The sequence below is a fragment of the Leuciscus leuciscus genome (genome assembly GCF_965113295.1).
Source record: "Leuciscus leuciscus genome assembly, chromosome: 10".
Taxonomy (NCBI): Eukaryota; Metazoa; Chordata; class Actinopteri; order Cypriniformes; family Leuciscidae; genus Leuciscus; species Leuciscus leuciscus.
Window position 1 is genome coordinate 18,247,576 of NC_138734.1, and position 25,955 is coordinate 18,273,530.

General features: G+C 41.8%; 2 long non-coding RNA genes across 4 annotated transcripts in view; one reads left to right on the top strand and one right to left on the bottom strand.

The window, feature by feature from the left end:
- LOC309508523 overlaps positions 1–19,392 on the bottom strand; it is a 194,364-nt gene extending 174,972 nt beyond the window's left edge. Inside the window, exons 1-5 of one of the 3 annotated variants that reach the window (XR_014209498.1) lie at positions 19,077–19,392; positions 18,056–18,121; positions 17,781–17,864; positions 17,474–17,563; positions 17,041–17,282 (exon numbers count right to left, since the gene is read on the bottom strand). This is a non-coding gene — a long non-coding RNA (uncharacterized lncRNA). Of the gene's footprint in view, positions 1–16,507; positions 17,283–17,473; positions 17,564–17,780; positions 17,865–18,055 lie in introns of those variants that run through there. The other 2 variants (XR_014209497.1, XR_014209499.1) reach the window with 2 other exon arrangements.
- Positions 1–25,955, top strand: part of LOC309508678 — a 145,143-nt gene that overhangs the window by 13,949 nt on the left and 105,239 nt on the right. The gene's annotated exons all lie outside the window — the stretch shown is intronic.

Consider the following 25,955-nt stretch of genomic DNA (forward strand, 5'->3'; position numbering starts at 1 on the left):
ATCAATTGTGTCAAAAGCTGATGAGAGGTCCAATAAGACCAGCACTGTATATTTTTTAGAGTCAGCTGACATCATAATATCGCTTGAAACCTTAAGTAACGCCGTTTCTGTGGAATGTTTTTTGCGAAAACCAGACTGAAATTTGTCAAATAACTCGTGTTTCTCTAGAGAAAGGGTGAGTTTTTCTGCTACAACTTTTTCTAGAATTTTTGACATGAAAGGAAGCTTCGAAATTGGTCTATAGTTTTTCGGTTGTAGCGGATCCAGATTAGTTTTTTTAAGTACAGGCTTAACAATAGCATGTTTAAAAAAAAACAGGAACGACACCATTTAAGAGTGAAGAATTAAGCATCTCAACAATACAGGGGCCAATGGAGTCAAAAACTTGTACAAATAGCACAGTAGTGACAACATCCATAGGACAAAATGATGGTTTCATAGAATGTATCAGAGAGGTGATGTCATGTAACGTCACAGGTGTAAAGGTGGACCAACAATGGGCAGGAGACAAGTCACAGGCAAAATTCTGAGCCAATGATGGTGCAATGTTAGCCCTAACATCTCTGATCTTATTAACAAAAAAGTGGAGGAAATCATTACAGTCAGTTCTAGATAACACAGTTGTTTGAGAGCTAGTTGGAGAAACTATTGTATTAATGGTGTCAAATAAGATTTTGGGATTGTGCTTATTCGAGGAAATAAGTTGAGAAAAAAAGCACATTCTCGCCTTTTTCAACATCTCATTCAAGGTGACCATTAGATCTTTAAGGTGGAGCCTGTGGACCTCGAGTTTAGAAGATTTCCAAAGACGCTCCACTTTTCTACAATTTCTCCTAAAACTTAAGATAGCTTCATCAATCCATGGACAGGCTTTTTTTGTGGGAGACAGCGCTCAATTTAATTGGTGCTACTTTATATAAAATCGATAAGCACTGACCATTAAAAGATCGGATAAATTCATCAACATCAGTGCATCCCATCTGAGAACATGGGTCAAACAAGGCAGAGAACCTCTCTGCAGTGTCTTGGTTAATAATCCGCCTTTGTGTCATAATTCTCTGGGGCGGAGGATCTTGAGAAAAGTTAATATGAAAAAACACACAGCTATGGTCACTCACATGTACATCTTCCACATGTGTATCTACTATATCTAGACCAAGAGAAAAAACAAGGTCCAGGGTGTGACCCTTAATGTGCGTGGGTCCAGTAACGTGCTGAATGAAATTAAAAGAGTCTGTAATAGAAAGGAGATTAGCAGCTGTGTTGCATGTAAAATCATCAATATGCAAGTTAAAGTCCCCAATAATTAAAACCTTCTCAAGTTTGATGATAGATGATAAAAAGTCAGTAAAGTCAGTAAGAAAGACACCTGCCGGGCCAGGAGGGCGGTAAATTAACACACTATAAAAAACATTAGAAGAGCCTACTTTAAGCATTTGAGATTCAAAAGAGGAAAACATTTCTGAGTTAATCACTCTACATATGAAACTGTCACGCTGCACAACAGCAAGCCCACCACCACGACGTGCCAATCGGGGCATCCCAGTAACAGAACATCCAGCAGGACAGAGCTCATTTAGGTGAATAAACTCATTTTCCCTTTGCCACGTTTCCGTAAGAAACATAAAATCGATATTCTTTCTCATAAAAAGCTCATTAAGAATAAACGTTTTATTAGAGATGGAACGGGCATTAAGCAAGGCAAAGTGGAGTAATGTAACGTTCGGCAGACCGGCATCAAGAACAGCTGATTGTGACGGAACTGACCGTAAACAGCTGACACAGTCACGAGATCTCCAGTTGCGGCGAACTGTCAGTCGCTGGTCAGATAGCACAGTAAACACCGGTAACGGCAAGTCCACCACGATCCCATCAACAAATTGCTGGTACACGCGAGGTTCACATCCAACCGGTAGAAGCATCGCGGGGTGTTGGTGCTGAGGAGCATTTTCACCGGTATTTAGGGGAAAAACTGGTTGCAGCCACCGGAATCGTTCACCGCGATATGGCCAGAGCACCCCCGTCCAGGATTGGCGCCTTCTCTTGACTTGAATGCCAGCTCTGCAGCCCCTTCTCTTCAGTCTCTTCTTAGGATTCCCAGGTCCCCTGGTTGTAAACAAGAGCCGGTATTCAGGTGATGAGGGAGGACGCACGAACGGGGGTGGAAATGTTTGTCTGAAACTTTCCCAACTTTCAAAGAGTCTTTCCATAGACACTCTGATGTCCAACAACGAGCGTCGATCATAAATCCGAGCAGCAGAGACACAATAGTCAGGCGATAGGGCTGATATGGCAACATATAGGGTGAGTACAAACGTAAGGAGTTTACACAAATGCGATGCAGCAGCGGCCAAGCCAAACACAGGCGCCATCTTGATAACCTCTTACCTCTTACCATAACCTCTTGAGAAATGTGTATACATGTATCTAATCTTCCCACCTCATGATTTTCAGACTTTGTTGCATACTATGGTTTACCAAAATCAGATGTGTGGCGTATTTGGTCTCTATAAACTCCAACTTTCCCCACCACTGGGCCCTGCAGGCCTCTGCAGGCCGAGTCAGACTGCCTTCCTTAAATCCAACCAAGAAGGAAACGGACAACTCTTGCCTTAAGGATGCCGTGTGTTCCAGCATGGCCTCAACAGGCCCAGGGCAGGAGGTTTCGAAGCATCCAGGACATGTGCTCACTCCAGCATCAAGGACAACCTCAGGAGTTCAGTGACTTCATTCAACACGGACGAAGTCCCTCGCAACTCTCACCATGTGCTCTTTGTGTCCTGCCGGCCCAGATCGTGTAGGCCACTATCTGCACTCCAGCCATGAGAACAGCGACAATTCAAGTTCATCCTATCTCCTTCATCCAACGGAGAAGAAAGGATTGCAACTCACACAGTGACATTTGACACTCAAGGACCTAGCAACGAATTCAATCTTCAACCACTTCAAGAATTGACCATGCAAGTATAAATTTCATGAGATGCTCTGAAATAAGCTGATGGTTCTTTCCATACTAAAATAGATCTTGCTCCAGAATTCTATTTCCTGCTTCCGGTTCCATAACACTCACCACTTTACCTATACATGTATGTATGGATGAATGCATGAATATATGTATGTATGTATGTATGTTTGTTTGTTTAGTTCAGTTATGTTTGTGATTTATTTAATAAAACTTTTGCACAATTATGAATTTGATTTCTGATCCTCTGTCTGCATACAAAGTCCCTTTTACGATTTTGATCTTGTTACAGTATGCTCTAATTGCTGTACATGCTAAGGAATAATTATCTTTCAGTGACCATGAAAGATACACTTTTCTTAGAATAAACGAATAATCGAAGAGTTCGTTGGAACTGATTAATTGATTGTAATATTAATTGGCTTACCTCAAAGTTAATCTAATTAACTGACCCAAATATTAATAATTAATCATAATTAGTAATTATGGATTATTATTAATATTTCCCCTTTGAGCTAATATCGTTACAAGACATTTTAGCATAGTTTTTATTTTGTAAACCACATTGTCTCGTTTTTATTCGTCAACAATATTGCATTATACATTATAGTTATCGTCACATGACCAGCATTTATGTTGAGTTGAGTCTCGTTTTCGTCACATGATAAAGGTTCGTTGATGACGATATCTAGTCATAATTTTTGTTGACGAAAGCAACACTAATACTTATCTGACCGTTATCAGTTTGTAGCAGTAAATTAAGAGATGTCTTATTGATCACAAGTTCAGTATGGAGTAGCACAAGGCTCAGTAGCCTACTAGGACCGTTGCTGTTCACTCTGTACATGCTACCCTTGAGAGATATCATATAACGGAATGCATAGCTGATATAAAAATTTGGATGACTAGTAATTTCCTATTTCTTAATTCTAAAAAAAAAAAAAAAAAATTCTGCACGTACTAACCTAGAATACTAACAATTGATGGCTGCTCTCTCAAGTCTTCGTTGTTGGTTAGGAACCTGGGTGTGCTCTTTGATACCAATAATTCATTTGAAAGCCACATTTCTAGCATCTGGAAAACCGCATTCTTCCATCCTAAAAATATATATAAATTATGACATATGCTTTCAATGAAAAATGCAGAACAGTTAGTTCATGCGTTCATGACCTCAAGGCTAGATTATTGTAATGCTCTTATGGGTGGTTACCCTGCACACATAATAAACAAACTACAGCTGGTCCAAAACGCAGCAGCTAGAGTTTTTATTAGAACCAGGAAGTATGACCATATTAGCCCGGTTTGTCAACACTGCATTGGCTCCCTATTAAACATTGAATACATTTAAAAATATTGCTGATTACTTACAAAGCACTAAATGGTTTAGCTCCCTAGTACTTGAGTGAGCTCTTAACGCATTATAGTCCTTCACGTCTATTGCGATCTCAAAATTCTGGCCAGTTGATAATACCTACAATATCAAAATCGACTGCTGGCTGTAGATCCTTTTCCTATTTAGCACCTGAACTCTGTAGCAGTCTCCCTAACATTGTCCAGGAAACAGACACACTCTGTCAGTTTAAATCTAGACTAAAAACACATCTCTTTAACCTGGTATACACATAGAAAATTATACATTCCTATTACATTCCTATTATTCAAATCAGTTAAATGATTATTAGGCTGCATAAATTAGGCCAGCCGGAACCGGGAACACTTCCTATAACACCCATGACCCGATGTACTTGTTACATCATAAGAAGAATTTCATCTACACTACTGTTAGTCTTTCTGCTTATTCCGAGGTTTACTGTAATCCGGGCCGTATCTAGATCAGATGGTGGACCTGCGCCTAGACATGACCAAAACGCATGATGTTATCAGCCAGATCCGGGCCTTATCCAGATCAGATGGAGGACCTGCGCCTAGACACGACCACAACACATGATGTGGTCAGCCAGATCCGGGCCGTATCCAGATCAGATGGTGGACCTGCGCCTAGACACGACCAGAACGCATGATGTAGTCAGCTGGATCCGGGCCGGATCCAGATCAGATGGAGGACCTTCGCATAAACACGACCACAACGCATGATGTAGTCAGCCGGATCCGGGCCTTATCCAGATCAGATGGACCTGCGCCTAGACACAACCACAACGCATCCCTGAAGTGTCAGCAGAGATTGTGTCAACTAGACTCTCCCCTGTAAGGCCTCATCAACACGACAGCCATCGGCATTGATCCTCAACAAACCTGTCTCCATACCGGCGTGATGACTCCGATCTTCAACCAGATAGAACTGGATAATATTCTGAGTGTTCCAATCCAATCTGACTTCTGACCTATAATGCTGCTTGAATCATAATCATATACTGTTCGTTCATTGACCAGAGGAGAACTGACTGAGCCTGGTTTCTCCCAAGGTTTTTTTCTCCATCCTGCCACCTGATGGAGTTTTGGTTCCTTGCCACTGTCACCTTTTTCACCTTTTTTCACCTTTGTTGCCATTGGCTTTTGGTTTGCTTAGTTGGGGACATTAAATTTACCATTTAATTTAATTTTCAACAATAATATTGATCTGCCTGCATTGACACCATTATATGAGAACATATGATAAATTTAAACGCTATTTTCTTCTGGAAACAAACTTTGTTGCATTATTTTCCTGTTATCTCTGTAAAGCTGCTTTGAAACAAACTGTATTGTAAAAAGCACTATATAAATAAATGTGACTTGACTTGACTTTAACCTTAGCCAAGATAGCCGCCACACCTGAGTCTCTTCACGCTCCAATATGTTTTCCAGAGTCCAGCCCAGAGAGCATTGCCCTGTCCTTAATGGCTCTGGCAGTGTGTGTCTGGGCCACCCACACATCCACTCCAGCCCCTTATTCAGTGTCAGGCTATACGTCCCCGGCTATAGTGGCTGAGCCAAGCTATAGTAGCAAGGCCACGGAGGCTGACCCTTCCTGGTCCCCTGAACTGCCAGCTCCTCCCTGATCCTCTGAAAAAAACCTCCTTTGTTTTTTTGTGGTTCCTGCCTTTGTAAAAAATAATTTCTCGAAGATCTTTGATGCTAGAATTATTAGACTTCATTTTACAACAAAGCAGAGCAGCTTCTACAGAAGACAGCTCCAGATTTCCGCTACATTCACAAATATATACCATGTATGCTTCCACAAAAATGGTAACACCCTATAGATATGCTTAGGCAAAGGTCTTTTACCATATGACACACTAGAATAGGATTTCCAGCAGTAAACAACACATACAGGCCTTCTGCAGGCTTCAGAAAGTCAGCTCAAAGTCAGCAATCAGCTAGAAAATAATAGTGTTCAGACATACGGCTGTATTATATTTAAATTACTTATTTTCTAAATAATAAAATCTTCTATATTTTCCCCACTTTCACTATTATTTTTCCAGTGTAGTTTCAAAATCCAGCTTCCTCAGTTATGCTACCCAGTGACTAAATTAAGTCACCCAGTCTCACTGGAGGAGGACACAGGAGGACAGGCTTAGGTGCACACAGTGTATATTAAAAGCAGAGTGGTGGTGGAACATCGGGAACCAAATGATGGTGAGAGGATGGTGACTTAGCTGGCGATGACTGAAGTGGATTCTCAGTGCAGGAGTAGTATATATACCGTACCATGTGTCAAAATGATTGATGACTTTGATCTAGGGGTCAGGGATTAACCTTTGACCCTCCTAGCCATCGATCATGTGGTTTTGACAGGTAGTTTGACCTATTGACCCTGCTAGCCCTAGATCATGTGGTTTTGACAGAAGCTTTTGCCTTTTGAAGTTTTGAGGGATGGTTTTGATGAATGGTTGAAGACGGTGTCAGGTTCGAGTTATAGGGCTGTGTGTCTGGTTATATGGTGTCAAGAAGGGTTATATGGTGTGTGTGTCTGGTTATATAGGACATGTGTCACAGGCCCTCCCACCCACCCTTTGCATCGGGCACTGACATCTGAAACGTGCTGTTCGGTCACTGTGATGAAACAACGTCACACAAACACATTCTATCCTTTAAAATAAATATCTTGCATATTAAAGTTGAAAAACATTCTGTTCTTTAAAAGTGTATAAAATAAAAACTACTGAAACCAATTAATTCAGTTTTAGATAAATAAAAGAATAAAAAATCATCTTACATAAAACATTCTGTTCTTTTTAAAAGTGTATAAAATAATTATATTGCTAATTTAACTAAAGTTGAAAAACATTCTGTTCTTTATAAAATAAAAAATCATCTTACATTATTTTAGAGAGTTGAATAAGCTCTTAACACATCAATGCCCATAACATTGATGTCCACAAAAAATGCAATGTATGAAACGGGTTCACAAAATTGTTGTACACAACTTGTTTACTGAATTCATATAGTCATTCCTGAATGACCTCACACTGTCTCAAAACATAGGGAGCGAGCGTCCGTGTGTATGTGTGTCAAAGCAGTAAAGGAGCCGCGCGCGTGTCTGTGTGTGTCTGTGCGCGCCCTCCACATTTGAGCTCCTCCACATTCCTGAGGTAACAGTGAGAAACAGAGATTTAATAAAATGATGTATATTTCACACAAATAATATAATATACAATAATATACAATAATATCTTACTAAAAATCTACTGAAACCAATTCTTTCAGTTTTAGATAAACAAAAGAATAAAAAATCATCTTACATGTTTAGAGAGTTAAACAAGTTTATGAATAGGTTCACAATATTGTTTTACACAACTTGTTTACTGAATTCATATAGTCATTCCTGAATGTCTCTCAAAGCACCGTCTCTCAACCAAATTCAATTTTTATGGTGGGGGCTTTCCATAGCCATAATAATTTTTGTATCGTAACTGCATATTCTATCCCGTACACCTAAACACGACCATCACAGAAAACTGCATTTGTACATTTTCTAAAATGAACTAATCTCTATTTTAAATTATTATTAATAAAATATATAACCAATGAATAATAACATATGTTACTAAAATGTAAACAAAGTTTTAGGTAAATAAATATATAAATAAAAACACCTTACATTTCCAGAGAGGTGAAGTAGTTCTTTATGCAACGATAAAAAACAATCCAAAAAGCAAATAGTTTAGGTTGTCATAAAACAGCCCCAGATCCTTTAGGGATAAACTACAGTGTGAACTGAAGCTTCAGACCCGTACAGAGACGAGAGGAGTTACAGACCAGATGAGTCTCGGGGGGACAATGTCACAGTAAATCTAGTCTGCGTTCCAGAGTAGGCCTACATCCAGAGTTTATACTAAATTCATTTAAAAGCATAACCTTAAAAGTTTAAATTAGATATTTTAAAATTAAAAGACTGTTTAAATCTTTAAAGTTTTGCAACTGCGGTACCCGTTATCTGCCAAGAATCCATGACAACATGTCTTCCAATAGCACATCATCGAGTTTAACTATACATGTTCTACTGTTATGCTGCCTATATAATGATTTACACAACCAAGCAATACAAAAAAGCTTGTAATTTAGACCGTAACTTTGGCTTACCTGTCGAGAAGAAAGCAGGCAATTTCACCCTTTTAAAGTCTTTCTCCTTCATTAGCTCTTTCCACCTGGGAAAAGCTATCCCGATATTTATTTACATCCCGATAAATTAAAATTTTGCTTTTTGGCCACAAGGATTCCTTCTCCTGTGGCTCGGCATAAGTATGATCCTGCATTATATTGTCCCGTGCAGTGCAGCCTTTTCAAATTTGCCGGGGGCAGTATCAACGCCTCCCATATGGTCTAGCGGTTAGGATTCCTGGTTTTCACCCAGGCGGCCCGGGTTCGACTCCCGGTATGGGAAGACAATTTTTTTTATATTGCCAACAAAATTCAAGTTATTCAAGTTCATCAATAATCATTTTTAGTTATTCATAGTCTTAGAGGCCTACACGAACTGCAGAAACAAGCAGAAGATATGTAAAAACTCATAAATGCTGTTTCAGTACTGAATCATTTTCACAAATACAATTATATTGAATTCAGAAAATTTCACTATGGAATATTTACTTTATCTATCATAGTTTCAATTTAGTATGTCATCATTTAAACTTTTCATCTCATAATTATGACGCATAGTCATAATTTTAATTTCAACTTTTTAAGTCATAATTTCGACTTTTTGTCATAATTATTACTTAATTTAGAATTACAATTTTTGTCAATTACGCCTTTTTAATGTAATACTTAAAACGTTTTTAAGTCATAATTTGGTAGCACTATTTTGATGGTCCTTTTGAACGTGCTGTTGACTATAGTAGTGTTGCACCTGCATGTCCACTAACTCGCTTGTGAGAGTCAGAGTGTGTTAAGTAAACTCTCATTAGTGTTAGTATAGTATTAGTGGACTGGTAGGGTTAGGGTTAGAATAAGTTGAGATATAGTTGAGTCACTTATAGTCAGTAGAATATCTGTTGGGGAGCATCACAATAAAGAGTTAGCAGATATTAACCCTCTGGGGTCTGAGCTCTTTTCTGGGCCCTGGAGGTGTTCTGACATGCTCTGACATTTGTGTTTTTTTCTGTTACTAGTGACATTTTCATGGCTAAAGTCTAATTACACTGTATTCAGCACAAACTCTGCTACAATAATATATCAGCAGCATGTATGTAAAAGTTTGTAGTTTTGAGATAATGACATTTATGCGTGGTTTGTGAAAATACAAAAAAAAATTCTCACTGAAATAAGGCCATGAAACCCATACTGATTATTTCTTCACAAGACTTTTGAAAATTGTATGACGTAGCCTAGAATATTTGCTCCAAAACTATGTGAAAATCACCCTGACTGCTCATTCAGATAAGACAATATATTGATTTAAAATTTGTACGACGTGTTTTGTGTGAGAAAGCTTTATGCGGGAGCTCATTAATATGTAAGCTTTTCACACCTGAGAAAGACAAAGACACTCCCCTAACTGCCCTATAGTGGTGGAAATTTTGATTCTTTCCAGAGACTCGTTCATTTTCAGTTCGTTCACCAAAATGATTCGTTCAGATTCGTTCACTGATTCGTTCAGTGATAATTTCTTCATATTACATATATACTGCAGCAGGTGGCGAAAAAGAGTGTATTTTATGCTATGTTTTAACGAACGTATTTACTTGTTACAGAAAAACTGATTTGGCTTTGTTAAAATTTGTGCCTTATTTACTAAATTAATAAAATAAGTCTAAATAAGAGGTTCAGATGACCAAACCAAGGTTTTCTTGCATAATTAACATTTTAATTGTTTGGTCAGACATACACATTTATAAATCTGGGATTATATTAAACGTTGAGTTATGTTATGTATGTTAAATAGGCCTATGATAAACAATTATATGCACACCTATAACTGCGCTTTGAATGAGATTTAATCACATGCTAAATGACCGATCTACCCAGTACTCTCATTCACGAACGAAATGTACCAGTTTGATCAATTCGTTCACGAACGACATCTCTCTCTCTCGTTCAGACTCGAAACAGAGCGATCTCAGTCAGTGATGGGCGTATTCGTTCAGTAGATCCAACCAATTACATGCCCCTTCACAGCCCGAACTGAAATGCTATTTGCTGACGTTACGCAAATGAGACCTAACCAATACTGTCATATTTTTTGGTTTGTTTTAGTTTTTAGAGAAGTGCATATGACATGAATAAAACGTAATTAATTCATTTTTGATAATACAAAATGAACACAAGTAGTAAAGTAAATTTTTCAAAGTGCAAAATACCACAAAACTCATTAAAACACACAAACAAAAGAAAAGAAAAGCAGGTAAAGAGAAGTGTAAATTTAAATCAAGTAAACAGTCAAGTACAAAATGACAATGTTAATTTGTCTTTGTAAGCCTATATTTAACCATGCTTGCGTTATTAAATTGTTTTCATTACAATGGTAAAGTGTAAATTTCATTCTTTGATGCAAATATGCTGACTACACAAACCCAGCTCTATCGGTTCGCCATCATTATCGTTCAAACAATTGGTTCTTTTTGTTCACGAACGACATGTACCAGTTCGTTCACGAGAAGATCTCTCTCTCTCTCGTTCAGACTCAAAAGCAACTCGGTCACAGTCAGTGAAGGGCGTATTCGTTCACTACATCCAACAAATCACATGCTCCGTCACATCTCATACTCGAAGGCTATTGGCTTGAGGTTTAGTCATTCTTGACAGGTTGAAAACACAAAGCTACCCGGTTCACTGAGCTGCGCATGCGCTGCTAATAGCGCCGCGCGGCTGTGGAGGGAGGAATTTCAGTGAACGAGAAATATGAGTCAATGGATTACGTGAACGAGAACGATTCGTTCACCTAAAAGATTCGTTCAAAAAGAACGATTCGTTCACGAACGTAACATCACTACTGCCCTATTAGGAGCTATCAGGCCCTGTCATTCAGAGCAACCTTGCACAAAGAATGAGGAGATTTAAAAAAAAAATGGCTTTTAGATTGTTTGGATTTATTTACAACACAACATAATCCAAAAATACACAACAAATGACAAAAGAGCACATTGAAAACAATGATCCAAAGACAGGGACCTTTGTGCCATTCCTAAAAACATTGTACATACCTTTCATTTCCAAGGTGTTTGATTTTCACTTTACCATGTTCATATACAGAGACTCATGTGAATGTTGAAGTCAGCAGGACTCAGTTGCATCAGGGCCCTGTATAAAAACAAAAAAAAAAACAAAAAAAAAAAACTGTGAACATACTGATATCAAGAGAAACTATAGGGCTGCACGATTTTGGGAATAGATTTTAGATTTTTCTGGTTAAAATTTATTTTTTAAATTCACAGAATACACACACACACACACACACACACACACACACACACACACACACACGTTTCCAACAATATATAATGAACACCAGGTTTGTTGTGCCTTGTAGGCATAGGCTACGCAGTGCTGCATAAAATAATAATAACAATAAATTAAATCTTCCAAAAGATTTCAAGAACAACTACGCTAGAGAAAAATATAATGATTATCATATGTTACTTCAAATGTGTCCATTCGTTATGATGATATGAAATGAGATAATAGTAAAAACATAAAGCCTAATGTTTGGTGCATTTTTCCTTTCAAACGCAATCGCGCTCCAAAATATGATACATACAAACGCACAGCGCGCTCCAAAATATGATACATTCAAACCCATAGCGCGCTCCAAAATATGATACATTCAAACGCACAGCGCGCTCCGAAATATGATACATTCAAACGCACAGCGCGCTCCAAAATATGATACATTCAAACCCACAGTGCGCTCCAAAATATGATACATTCAAACCCACAGCGCGCTCCAAAATATGATACATTCAAACGCCATCGCGCTCCAAAATTGTAAACATTATGGTTATACATATCTATGTTTGAGCAGATATCCACAAACAGTATTTAACAGTAAACACGGGTCTAAATAGTATAATATTCACCATATATCTAGCAACAGTTCAACTGCAATGTGAAGTTTATGCAACAATACCATAAACTAATAAGTAAGAATTTCTTACCTTACATCTTTCTTGTCTTCAAATTGCGTTCTTCTTCTTCTGGGGATAAATCCAATGTAAGCTCAGACGTGTCTTCCAAACTCGACGAAAAGCAGAGACTTGTGAAGTGTTTTGGTGTTTTGTGTTTGAGGTAACGAGGGCGTTGGCGTTCCATGTGGACGATTTGCATGTGAATCACTTTTGCGCGAGTGGGCGTGTCGAATTAAAAAATAATTAGCAAGCGTTTGAGATACTGGACATCCTGTTGGTTTTATACAAATTACTTAAACAGAGAATATTTGTTTTCAGTTTGAATCCGATCATTTAAAAGTACACACTTAAATGTGTATAAAGGTATATGGCTCATAAATGTGTGACAAGTATTCGCTGAGTTTTGTTTCAGTTTATAGACGTGCTCAAGAAAAAAAAGTTCACAGCGACGGAGAGGCAGAACGCACACCCTGTTTATTTTCTTTATTTTACAAAAGCACAATGTTTTGATTTGATTGTAAGTGGACACATACAAAAGTAGAAATATCACAGATTCTTTTTTTATATTTCTTTTTTCTGTATAACCATAAATGACGGAGTAATTTAAGTTTATTGTACTACAATGTAAAGAAAATCCAGCAAAACGCGGGGGCGCGTTTGCCGACCTCAGAGGGTTAAGCACAGTCTATTTTTTCAGATGTTTAAATGACAAAATACAATTTTTTCAACCGAGTGAATCAACACATGAGACGCCTTCAGAAGTCATAACTTCAGGGGTCAACGGTTTAGGTCAGTTGGCGAAAACACTGCATGTGTAAAAATCAAATACTGTATTACACTTTTCAAAAGGATAATCTAGCTTTAAAGTTAGAATAAAAAGTTAAAAACCAAACATATCTTCATACCTGTTATGTTCTGACACAAGGCCATTAACTTGTTCTTTTTGTTTTATAAATGTATTTTGCTTATTTCCACAAATATCAACCTGATAAATATGGACTTAATACACGATTTATTTTTAAGAAAAAACTGAGTTTTAAAATACAACTAAACCATGATAATGGATGATTTTTTGACAGTCCTACAGAAATGCATGTTGATTACTAAGTTTCAGGCATAGTGCAACCACGCAATGTTCGAGAAATCTAATATTGGTGTAATCTTTGCGAGGTCTCACTCACAACGCACAACTTTGTGTTGGGTGATCCAGGCATACCTTTACTAAAATAAAATATTATGGAAGTCATTTTCAAACTCTAATTATACCATATTTTATTTATTAATATTATGGCTTCATGTTGATTTAAAGTTTTTGTTATGAACTAATACCTTTATCTTTTAACTAACACTTCAACATCCAGCACAAAATTAAAGAGATATATGAGCTAAGGGTCCGTGTACTTGGCGGCCAACGGATTTTCGTTTTGAAAGGAAAAAAAAACAAAAACGAAAAACGGCCGGTTTCCCAATTACCATTATTAAATAGGAAAACGAAAAACGGAAAACAACCCATTATTCGTTTTTTGTTTTGATATTAAAAAACGGAAAACGAAAAACAATCTCGTTATCCGATTGTCCTTGATGTGTTTATAGATGGAAATTGGAAATCAAAATACGCATGTATAAAGTCGTAATCCTTAATTCTGCATTGGTATTTTTCGTGACCCGGAAGCGATTGTGAGTAGTAAGCAGTTGTCATAGATACACCTATGAGCGGTTGTATTCTAGATGTCGCCTTGGCTACGGCAGTTCATTGGAAGATTGGAACGAATGCGTATATATATTTTAATGATCACAATTAAAGTTTTAAGTTGATTAAATTGAACAAGCGCAATATTCAGCATTCAATCAAATATTTTAAAAGATGTATTACATAATATCTCGTTATTTCGACATAATATGTGTGCGTGCAACAAGCAAGATGTGCATTTGTAAATCCGGTGACGCATGCATTGATTTTTATTAATAAACTAGTGTTTTCTGACAGTGTCGACTCGGCTGCAAAGATGAAGTTAACGATCGCCATAATAGTGAACGCGCCCATAGAGAGAAATGCACATAATGGATTACATAATCAGAGAGTAGCCTTTTTCTTTTCGTTTTGAATTATTTCGTTTAAAGACATTTCAAGCTTTGTGTATTTGATGTATTTCTCATGTCTGTGTGAGGTATACACTGAGTTTCATTAAGTTAGGATGAGATGCGCTCCAGTTAACGGGCAATGCAAGTGACCGTGCGGGCACCTCCATGATTATATTGTCTGTTATATTTGCTTCTTATTTATTAAATCCAGGCAAGTGGTTGATGAAAAATTGATTAAAATTAAGATACAATTTATACAAAACGAAATTCACTTTAAAGAAAGGCTTTCTATAAAACAAAACTTAATGAAGTGGTCAAAATCATGTCTGACCCGCTCCATGTCTCTTGATATATTGCACATCTTACACTTGCTGTTCACTTTTCATAAATCAGCAAAAATTGAAAAAAATAACATTATAATATTTTAACAAATATGAAACTAAATGCGCTTATTTAATGGCTACAACAGTATAGTAGGCCTACAGACTCTCTATTTGTACAAATTGCTGCACATTCATTTAATTCTGAATTTTGCACACACAAGATGAAAGGCATTTGTTCAAATCAAGTTCACGGATAATTGTGCGTGCATTTATTAATCATTATGATACTAAAATCATAACAAAGTAGGCTATGCTATGTACAAAAAAATCAGATGAGCCCAGAATATGAATGCAACGTTTACTTGTTCAATTTAATAAAATTAACTTTAATTGTGATCATTAAAATAATTGAATATTAAATATTTAGTGGCCAAGTTTTGCTCATTTATATATACTTACGATCGCTTCCGGGTCACGAAAAAATACCAATGCAGAATTAAGGATTACGACTTTATACATACGTATTTTGATTTCCGATTTCCATCTATAAACACATCAAGGACAATCGGATAACGAGATTGTTTTTCGTTTTCCGTTTTTTAATATCAAAACAAAAAACTAATAATTGGTTGTTTTCTGTTTTTCGTTTTCCTATTTACTAATGGTAATTGGGAAACCGGCCGTTTTTCGTTTTTGTTTTTTTCCTTTCAAAACGAAAATCCGTTGGCCGCCAAGTACACGGACCGCTAAGGATGTTCTCTGACCCCAAATAAACAGATGATGGAATGTTCACAATATACAATATACAGTTAGATATTCTCCTACTTAGTATCTTTGGGTGTATCTTTGGGTGTATTTTTACATGCCATAGCGATGCAAAGTTCCACACCAAAACTAACTTTAAAACATAATCTTTATACAGGAATCACACGTGTCCTTACAATCCATGTAAGATTCAAAAGACCAAATCACTAAGAAAAGAGGGTTGAAAAGAGCCATTTCCAAATTATGGTTTTATTACTCCGCTAGATTTAGTCATCTTGTTGGACTGTATGTGTTTAGGTGAAGACGTTTCTTTGAGAGCCGTCAACATTCAGTGTTTATAGAAATAAATATAAATTAAGAATTCAAGTGATAGTCTTTCTGTTTGACTAAATTGATACTTCGTTTAGTGCAACTTTCCCTCTATCTACGAATCACACAAAGTGCATGCTGTTTTACACTTAAACTATTACAACAGAATCACATCCGACTATTGCACCAAGAGAGGCATATTCATTAAAGCTTGAGGCTGTTAAACAAAGTTCCACACTTTGGTAAAACCTGCTGATAAAATTTCACAAAAGTAAATTCTAGAGGTCAACTGGGTTAAAAGTAAATGCATCATCATGAGCCATTTAAAACAAATACAGAAAAGCCACTATAGTGATCAGTTTTAGCTTTTGAATGTCTGTAATTTACATTTTACCTACTAGTAAATTACGCTGTTTACATCTTGTTTTTGTACAGTTTGCAAAAAGTACATAGTCTCAGAGCGTGGTTAAACATGTTCATATAGGAATGTATGAAAAAACATGAACAAATATTGCATAAAGAGAATTAAATGACGGTCCTTCTACATGACAGTGTTTAACCCTCTGAGGTCTGAGGTGTTTTTGGGGCCCTGGAGGTGTTCTGACATGCTCTGACATTTGTTTTTTTTTCAGTTATTTATAAACATGTTAATGGCAAAAGTGTAAATTCACTCTATATAACACAAACAGGGCTAGCATAATATCTGATCAACATGCTTGTAAATCTTTGTATTTTTAAGAGAATAATGTTTATGCGTGGTTATTTAAAAAAAATTTCAGCAACTTTCTTTTTTTAAGAACACAAAACACATTCTAAATATGTGCCCACAAGACTCTTGACTAATATATGTTGTCGTTTCTAGTTCTGGCTTCAAAATGATGTGAAATTCATCCTGCCTGATCGTTCTCTTAAAACAATACATTGATTTAAACATTGTAAAACAGTTTTTTTTTGTCAGAAGAGGTTTATGCGTGGGAGGGGTAATCGCTCATCAATATTAATGAGATTCAGACCAGGGGTGTGACATAGACACTCCCCCAATGACTAATGGGCCATCAAGAGAGGCTGCCTGAACAAAGAGGAGATTCAAAGGTTTTGTTTTTCACTGTTTTATTGTAATTCCTCTATGAGGAGGAACTAAATGTTTTAAATTTGCAATGTTTTAAACTCAGCTGTGGTCCAGGTTCCCGTGCAGGCAGGAATCTCAGAGTCTGTGGAACCATATCAATGTCAGTCTCTGTTTTCCATGACAGAGTAGACTGCTTGTTGCTTGTCTGAATGTTTGTCTTGGCCCTCTTTGCAACAGGTGTCTGATGATCACCATCACCTTTATAGCTGTAAAACAAACAAACAACTGTGAGCATGTTTATTACACAAAATATAACAACTGCATTTCAATCATTATAAGTAACATTGGCCAGATGCAAAGCCATACAGACACATAATGTTTGTATGGACTATGTAAAACCAGAATATGTAAACAGAATTATACTAATATCTGAAAGAAAGGGAATAAGTGTACTTACTTTTCAGTTGTTCTCAAAACTGAACGACACCTGTCGCGTGACCTCCCAGTGCGCGTTGCAGGTGAGGGTGAGAGTGATGCTACCACATTCCTATAAAAATAATAATATTAATATTAATAAAGGTTGAACAAAGTACTATGCCAGCACATGCATAACTGATGGACAGTCAGCATTTTGGTAAAACAACAAAAATAAGCTCTTTTATACTAACATTACCAATCACTAATTGTAATATTGTGCATACATAACAAGTATATAAACAAAATTGGTCTAACATCTGTAAAATAGTGGGTAAATATGTACTTACTCCTTCTGATTTCTGTCTGTGTTGCTGCGTGCCCTCTTAGTGCGAGTTGCAGTGAGAGGTGAGAGTGAGCAACCTACATCATTCCTTTCAAAAAAAAGTTGAAAACTATTATTATCATATAGAGTACTATTCCAGCACATGCACAACTGATGGGCATTAGCATGCTGATAAGATAGATTATCAACCAACCTCCAAAAATAAATAAACTCATACAGGCTCATATTGTAATAAGTATATAAACAAAATTGCACAAACATTGGTAAATATGTACTTACTCTTTCTGACGTTCAACTGTGTTGCTGCGCGCCCTCCGAGTTGCAGATGAAGGAGATGCAGCATTCCTGTTTTAAAAAAAGTTGAAAACTATTATAACATAAATATTTCAAAGTATATTACCATTAGTCTATATGAATAAATGATGCAAATAATTGTAGACACGTGCTGTAGGCATATATTGTGTGTAATGGGCCATTACGGAGATAGCACAACGCAAACATTAACACATTTGCAATTCATCAGCTGGGCATATTTACACATTTCAGCACATACACACATTTGCAATAGATATTTGCAAGCACTCTTCATTTAAATATAAATTACTCTGAATGGAAAGTATGGAAATGGTCCAACCAGTCAAATCTGTAGCCTACGTTTATTTAAAATAGCTTGTCAACTAATTTCTCTGTACTGTAGGCTAATTGGCCTACGTGTTGTAGCCTAGTCATTAAAATTAAATAAAACAATTTAGTTCATATTTAGGTTTAAATAAAATCTTTTTTTTTTTTTTTCATTTATGTTGATTATATGAAAAGTGAAAAGCATGAGTCAGATCATGCGCAATCGCGAGACAAATGGAGTGGGCAGAGAAGATTTTGACCATTTCATTAAGTTTATTTTTTGTATAAAGCCTTTCTTTAAAGTGAATTTCGTTTTATATTAATTGTATCTTAATTTTAATAGTTGTTTCATCAACCAAATGCCTGTATTTAAAACATAAGAATTAAAAATAGCAGGAACTGGAGGCCTCATAAATGAACCCAAACTCATAAGCTTTGCCTAAAATACCAGAGAAATATATAGAAAGCTCGAAATGTGTTATTTTAAACAAAACTATTAAAAACGAAAGAAAACAGACTGCATGAAGCCTCTCTCCTACTTTATAAAGCATAGCCTAGACAATTTAAATATAATTACTCTGAATGACAAGTATGGAAATGGTCCAACCAGTAAAATATGTAGCCTACGTTTATACAAAATAGCTTGTCAACTAATGCAAGTAAATTTAAAAAGACTTACTCATCCGAAATATCCACGGCTGGATCAAGTCGCTCTTCAAAAAAACGTTCGTTGTCAGAGTCCTGTTCTTCTTCTGAGGAAAAAGTGAACTCTTCATTGCTATCCAGGACGAGCTGAAGGGCTGTGTGTCATCTTCCAACGGCGCAGGAAAGTGAGTGAAAGAAACTTGCTGGTTTTAAAGCATTTCAGGGGGCTTTTTACCTTATTTTGCATAGATCACCTCAGCACATTATCTTATGAATAGCGCGCTCTGCGAGTGGGTGTGAACTCATTTCAGGGGGCGTTTACCTTATTTGGCATATCACCTCAGCACATTATCTTATGAATAGCGCGCTCTGCGAGAGGGCGTGAACTAATTACAGATAATTAGATGAGACGGGAGAAACGTCTCGGTTACGTATGTAACCCTCGTTCCCTGAGTAGGGAACGGAGACGTTACGTCGGATGACGACGAATGGGGTTTCGCTTAGAAATCCTATCATCTTCGAGTATTAAAACACGAGCCAATGGCAAAGAAATGCCATGGGTCTGCGGAATTTGCATAGCGTAACTCCGCCCCACCCTGGGGGTATATAAGGAAGTCGCTGGCAAGATGCAGATATGTCTTCGCTGAGGAGCCGAGACTGAACTCAGGCGTTCCAGCGGTACAGCGGAAGTGGCAGGGAGACGTAACGTCTCCGTTCCCTACTCAGGGAACGAGGGTTACATACGTAACCGAGACGTTCCCTTTCGTTGTCACTCCGAGTTACGTCGGATGACGACGAATGGGGTTCCCGTATAATCACGCCACCTCTCGACTGTCTTCCAGTGCCCTGCGTAAGTCTGAGCTCCCTGTCGTGAGACTAGCACGGACGAAGGAGTCCTACTTAACACAGGAATACCAAGGTACACTGGGAAGCATATCCAGTGGAAATATGCAATCATGCCCAACCCGAAGGGGGGGACTTGGAATACACATATGACCCCGAAGGGCTGCATACGGAGTAACACTGGGGTGTCCAGCCGCAGGTGGAATATTTCAACCCCAGGGGTGGCAAGGCGGCTTGCCAAGGGAAAGACACATGCTCAAAGAGGCTTACAGTGGAATACACATGTGGGGGTCGCCCGAAGGGAACCATGCACATGGTGGCACCTAGCCAAGCGCGAAAGCTGCCCGTGGCATAACTCTGGCGTTGACGTCATCAGTGCTGGAGGAGACTCAGGGCTTATGAGGCTCACCTGAGGAAATATCGCACGTATCCCGTCCGTGGAGAGGAATGGCGAGCAAGCGAAGACACCTGAGCAGAATCTAGTACCGGCTAGTTGAAGCGAGTACATGAGAAGAAACTGGCTCTACTCGGAGATTGTAAAATCTCGCAAATGTGTTAGGTGTCGCCCAGCCTGCAGCTCTGCAGATGTCTGTTAGCGAGGCGCCATGCGCTAGAGCCCAAGAGGATGCCACACTCCGAGTGGAGTGGGCCGTCACACCAAGGGGGCACGGTCGACCTTGCTGCTGGTAAGCCAAAGCAATGGCGTCCACTATCCAGTGAGACAACCTTTGTTTGGAGAGAGCCTTTCCCTTCAGCTTCCCACCATGACAGACAAAGAGCTGGTCTGAGGTCCTGAAACACTGCGTTCTGTCTACGTAAGCACGAAGGGCGCGTACTGGACAGAGCAGTGCCAAGGCTGGGTCTGCCTCCTCCAAGGGCAGCGCTTGCAGGTTCACTACCTGATCTCGAAAGGGTGTGGTAGGAACCTTGGGCACATATCCAAGCCGGGGTCTCAGGATCACGTGAGAGTTAGCCGGCCCGAATTCCAGGCACGCTTCATCAACCGAAAATGCCTGCAGGTCCCCTACCCTCTTGATGGAGGCCAATGCAACCAGGAGCGCTGTCTTCATTGACAGGAACTTAAGCTCCACTGATTGCAAAGGCTCAAATGGAGCCCTCTGCAGGGCAGTCAGAACCACTGCGAGGTCCCAAGAGGGTACGAGGGGAGGGCGAGGAGGATTTAGTCTCCTCGCTCCCCTCAGGAACCTGATGATCAGGTCATGCTTCCCCAGAGACTTACCTTCAACTGCATCGTGATGTGCGGCAATGGCGGCAACATACACTTTCAGGGTGGAGGGAGACAGCCTTCGCTCCAACCCTTCTTGCAGGAAGGAAAGCACGACACTGATCGGGCATTTCGTGGGTTCTTGCTGTTTAGAAGAACACCAGTTGACGAAGAGGTTCCACTTCAACGCATAGACATGTCTCGTGGACGATGCTCTAGCGGAAGTGATGGTAGCCACCACCGCTGGTGGTAGGGTACTCAAACCTGCCTCGTCCCGTCCAGAAGCCACACGTGGAGGTTCCAAAGACCGGGACGAGGGTGCCAAAGGGTGCCCCGTCCCTGAGAAAGGAGGTCCTTCCTCAGAGGAATTGGCCAGGGAGGTGCTGTCGCAAGGAGTATGAGTTCTGAGAACCAGGTGTGGCTGGGCCAGTATGGGGCAACCAATATAACCTGCTCCTTGTCCTCCCTGATCTTGCGCAGGGTCCGCGCAAGAAGGCTCACTGGGGGAAACGCATACTTGCGTAGGTCCCTCGGCCAGCTGTGCGCCAGTGCATCCGTGCCGAGCGTGCCCTCGGTCAGGGAATAAAACAGGTCGCAATGGGACGAGTCGTGGGAGGCAAACAGGTCTACCTGTGCGTCGCCGAACTGATCCCAAATCAGCTGAACCGACCGGGGATGGAGTCGCCATTCTCCAGCGAGAGGCTGAACTCGAGACAGCTCGTCGGCCGCCTGGTTCAGGTGTCCCGGGATATAAATGGCTCGAAGCGACCTCAGATGCTTCTGACTCCATATAAGGAGGTGGCGGGCGAGTTGCGACATACGGCGGGAGCGTAGACCACCTTGATGGTTGATGTACGCTACTGTTGCGGTATTGTCTGATCGGACTAGTACGTGCTGACCCCTGAGCAACGCATGGAAACGGTGCAGGGCGAGACGTACAGCCAGCAACTCGAGGCAATTGACATGCCAAAGGCGCTGGGGTCCTGTCCAGGAGCCCGCGGCAGCATGACCATTGCACATGGCGCCCCAGCCCGTGGTGGAGGCATCTGTTGTGACAACAACATGCCGGGAAACTCGTTCTAAGGGCACTCCGGCCCGTAGAAAGCTGAGGTTCGACCACGGGGTGAAGGTCTGACGGCAGGCCGGAGTCACTGGGACCCGGAGCTTGCCGTGTTGCCATGCCCACCTCGGGACTCGATCGCGAAGCCAAAGCTGAAGCGGTCTCATATGAAGCAATCCGAGCGGCGTTACTGCGGCTGCGGATGCCATATGCCCCAGGAGCCTCTGAAAAAGTTTCAGTGGGACCGCACTCTTGCCCTCGAACTGGCGAAGACAAGTCAGCAGTGACTGCGCGCGCTCGCTCGTAAGCTGCGCGCACATGGCGACCGAGTCGATTTCCATACCGAGAAAAGAGATCCTCTGCACTGGGCAGAGTTTGCTCTTCTCCCAGTTGACCCGAAGGCCCAGACGAGCTAGGTGCCGGAGCACAAGATCCCTGTGTTCGCAAACCTGGTCTCGAGAGTGAGCTAGGATCAGCCAGTCGTCGAGATAGTTCAGGATGCGAACCCCGTGTTCCCGGAGGGGAACAAGGGCTGCCTCGACGACCTTCGTAAAGACGCGAGGAGACAGGGCTAGCCCGAAAGGGAGAACCGCGTACTGGTATGCCCGCCCCTCGAAAGCAAACCGTAGAAACGGTCTGTGTCGAGGTAAAATGGAGACATGGAAGTAGGCGTCCTTCAGGTCGATCGCTGCAAACCAATCCTGTGGCCGCACACACTCGAAAATGCGTTTGGCCGTGAGCATCTTGAACGGCAGCCTGTGGAGGGAGCGGTTCAGGACGCGCAGGTCCAGGATCGGTCGTAACCCACCCGATTTCTTCGGAACAATGAAGTAAGGGCTGTAGAAGCCGGACCTCATTTCGGCTGGAGGGACAATCTCGATCGCACCCTTCGCCAGTAGGGTGGCGACCTCCGCTCTCATGACAGGGGCATTGCCACCGACCATAGTGAAGCGGACTCCGCTGTAGCGGGGAGGAGATCGCGCGAACTGAATCGCGTAGCCGAGCCTGATGGTTCTCGCGACCCAGCGGGACAATCTGGGAAGCTCTAGCCAGGCTTCCAGAAAGTGCACCAGCGGGGTCATACGAACCACAGACGTTCCGTCGGGGGTGCAGCGAGGCGGAATGACCGGCCCAGGCGTGGGTGGCATAGCGGCCCAGTGCGGGGGCACGGTCATTAGCCGCGTCCTGCCAGAGGAGGCCAGGGGAGGACCAGCGTCCCACAGGGGCGTGCTCTGGCAGGGGTCTGGCGACAGAGGGGGACGAGAGGAGCGTGGCCCGTGGGCGGCGCGTGCTCTCATCCGCACACTCCGTGTGCTCAGAGATGGGGTAGTGAGTTCTTTCTTTAACCATTTTAGGGTGCTGCCCGTCGTGGGACGAGCAGCGGGAATGGGAAAACCAAGGATTCTCCCCCGGCCCTCCACCGGGGGAAGGAGCGGCCCTGCAACCGGCTCCTGAACAGAACTCAACGCCATCTCTGAGCAGCCCGTCTCAGGAGCGCCGCTTAGCCTGGCGTTTAGCGGGGCACGGGGCGGGAGAGGGCTGTGGCGCCTTCCTACGGCTTCCTCTCCGACGCGACCCGGAAGCAGCGGACTGCTGGGGCCGATCGGGAGGGGGGGGAACCGTAGGAGGGCGCCCTCGGCGGCGAGCGGGCTGAGGCACCTGTGCCGACGGCTGCGCCGCCGGAGCAGCGGGCCGCCGGGGCAGGACGTGTTTTAAAGCCTCAGTCTGCTTCTGGGCAGTCGAGAACTGCTGGGCGAAGTCCTCGACTGCACCGCCGAACAGGCCAGCCTGGGATATGGGGGTGTCGAGGAACCGGGTCCGCTCGGCCTCCCGCATATCAGCCAGGTTTAGCCATAGGTGTCGCTCCTGGACCACCGAAGTGGCCATCACCTGACCCAGCGAGCGTGCGGTCACCTTCGTCGCTCGGAGAGCAAGGTCGGTGGCGGCACGCAACTCATCAAAGAGTGCTGGGTCAGACCTCCCCTCGTGCATGTCACGCAACATCTGGGCCTGGTAGACCTGCAGAGTCGCCATGGCATGCAGTGAGGAGGCCGCCAGCCCCGCAGCTCTGTAGGCCTTCGCCACAAGGGTGGAGGAGAACCTACAGGCCTTGGAGGGGTGCTTTGGGTCCCCGCGGGAAGAAGCACTCTGAGGACACAACTGCATCGCAACAGAGCGTTCAACCTGGGGAACCCCAGTGTACCCTTTGGCGGCCGCCTGATCAAGGGGAGGCAAGGCGGAGGCGGTCGCCGAGCGATCACGGGAAGACAATGGTGCCTTCCAGGACCTCGTGACCTCCTCATGCACATCCGGGAAAAAAGGCATTGGGGTTGGCCGCCGACGCGGATCAGCAGCCGCACCCAAAAACCAATCGTCCAGCCGCGAACGAACCGGCCCAGGTGGCGGGGACCACTCAAGACCGATCGCCGCGGCTGCCCGGGAAAGCATGGCCGTCATCTCGGGATCAGACTCGGACAATGCTGGGACACCCGAGGGTGGCAGCACAGCCGAATCCTCACTTCCCGAGGACTCCTGCCCACCTTGTGATGCAGCGATCGACATTGAGTCTTCCTCTGGAGCGCCGAATGAAACTCGCGGCAAGTCAGAGGACTGTACAGCGGTTTCCACGCGGACACTCGCGGGTTGCACGGGAACAGAGGGAAGTGTGGAGCGTGGAATAGTCGGCGCTTTGTTCCACACTGTAACCCTCAGATCACCCTGGCCGCCAGCCGAAGTACCAGCCCTCTCGGGACCAGTAGATCGGGGTGCGGATGAGGGGACTCTCACATTAAGATCATTGAGTCTCGATCTCAACCGTGCGATGGGCATGTTCCCGCAGTGGGAACATGACTCATCCACAAACGCTGCCTTGGCGTGATCGACACCCAGACACACAAGACAGCGATTGTGCCCATCAGAGTCAGATACAAATAGACCGCAACCAGAAGTGCACGGGCGAGGCATCTTTAAAAAGACGTGCCGCGTGCAATGCTCTTTTGTGAAAGGAGATTTCTCCGCAGAGTGTTGAAGCGACCAGGGAGAGAACACACAAACTCTGGCAAATCACTGCACAGATCAGCAGGGAATGTGCACTCGCTGGAACTCGCTGTCACACCAACACCTGGAGAGAGGCTCGTCTCGAAGAGATAAAGAGATGAACTCAGGATTTGGCTGTGGAGTGAAGTAGATCAACTTGGCTCTGAAGCGAAAACATATCTGCATCTTGCCAGCGACTTCCTTATATACCCCCAGGGTGGGGCGGAGTTACGCTATGCAAATTCCGCAGACCCATGGCATTTCTTTGCCATTGGCTCGTGTTTTAATACTCGAAGATGATAGGATTTCTAAGCGAAACCCCATTCGTCGTCATCCGACGTAACTCGGAGTGACAACGAAAGGGAACTGTACTTCTCTTTAGTTTCATACAGATTACATTGCAGGAGAATATTTGTTTTGAATGTGAACTGTTTTATTTTAAAGTAGAAATTTAAAGCTTTCTTTAGACGCATGTTTCATGGTTGTGTGATAAGTATTCGCTGAGTTTTCCAGACTTGTTTCAGAAAGATTTTTGCGGAGACAGAGTGAGCTGAAAGTGCACCCTGTTTATTTTATTTATTTAAAAATAAAAACAAGGTTTTGATGTTAATGTGAGTGTACACAAAAAAAAGAAGACCCTCTATAGTTTATAATCATGTATTTATTTTATTTATATGACCATAAATGACGGATTTTTTTAAGTTTATGTTGCTGCTATGTGAAAAAAATCCAGCAAAACGCGTGGGCGC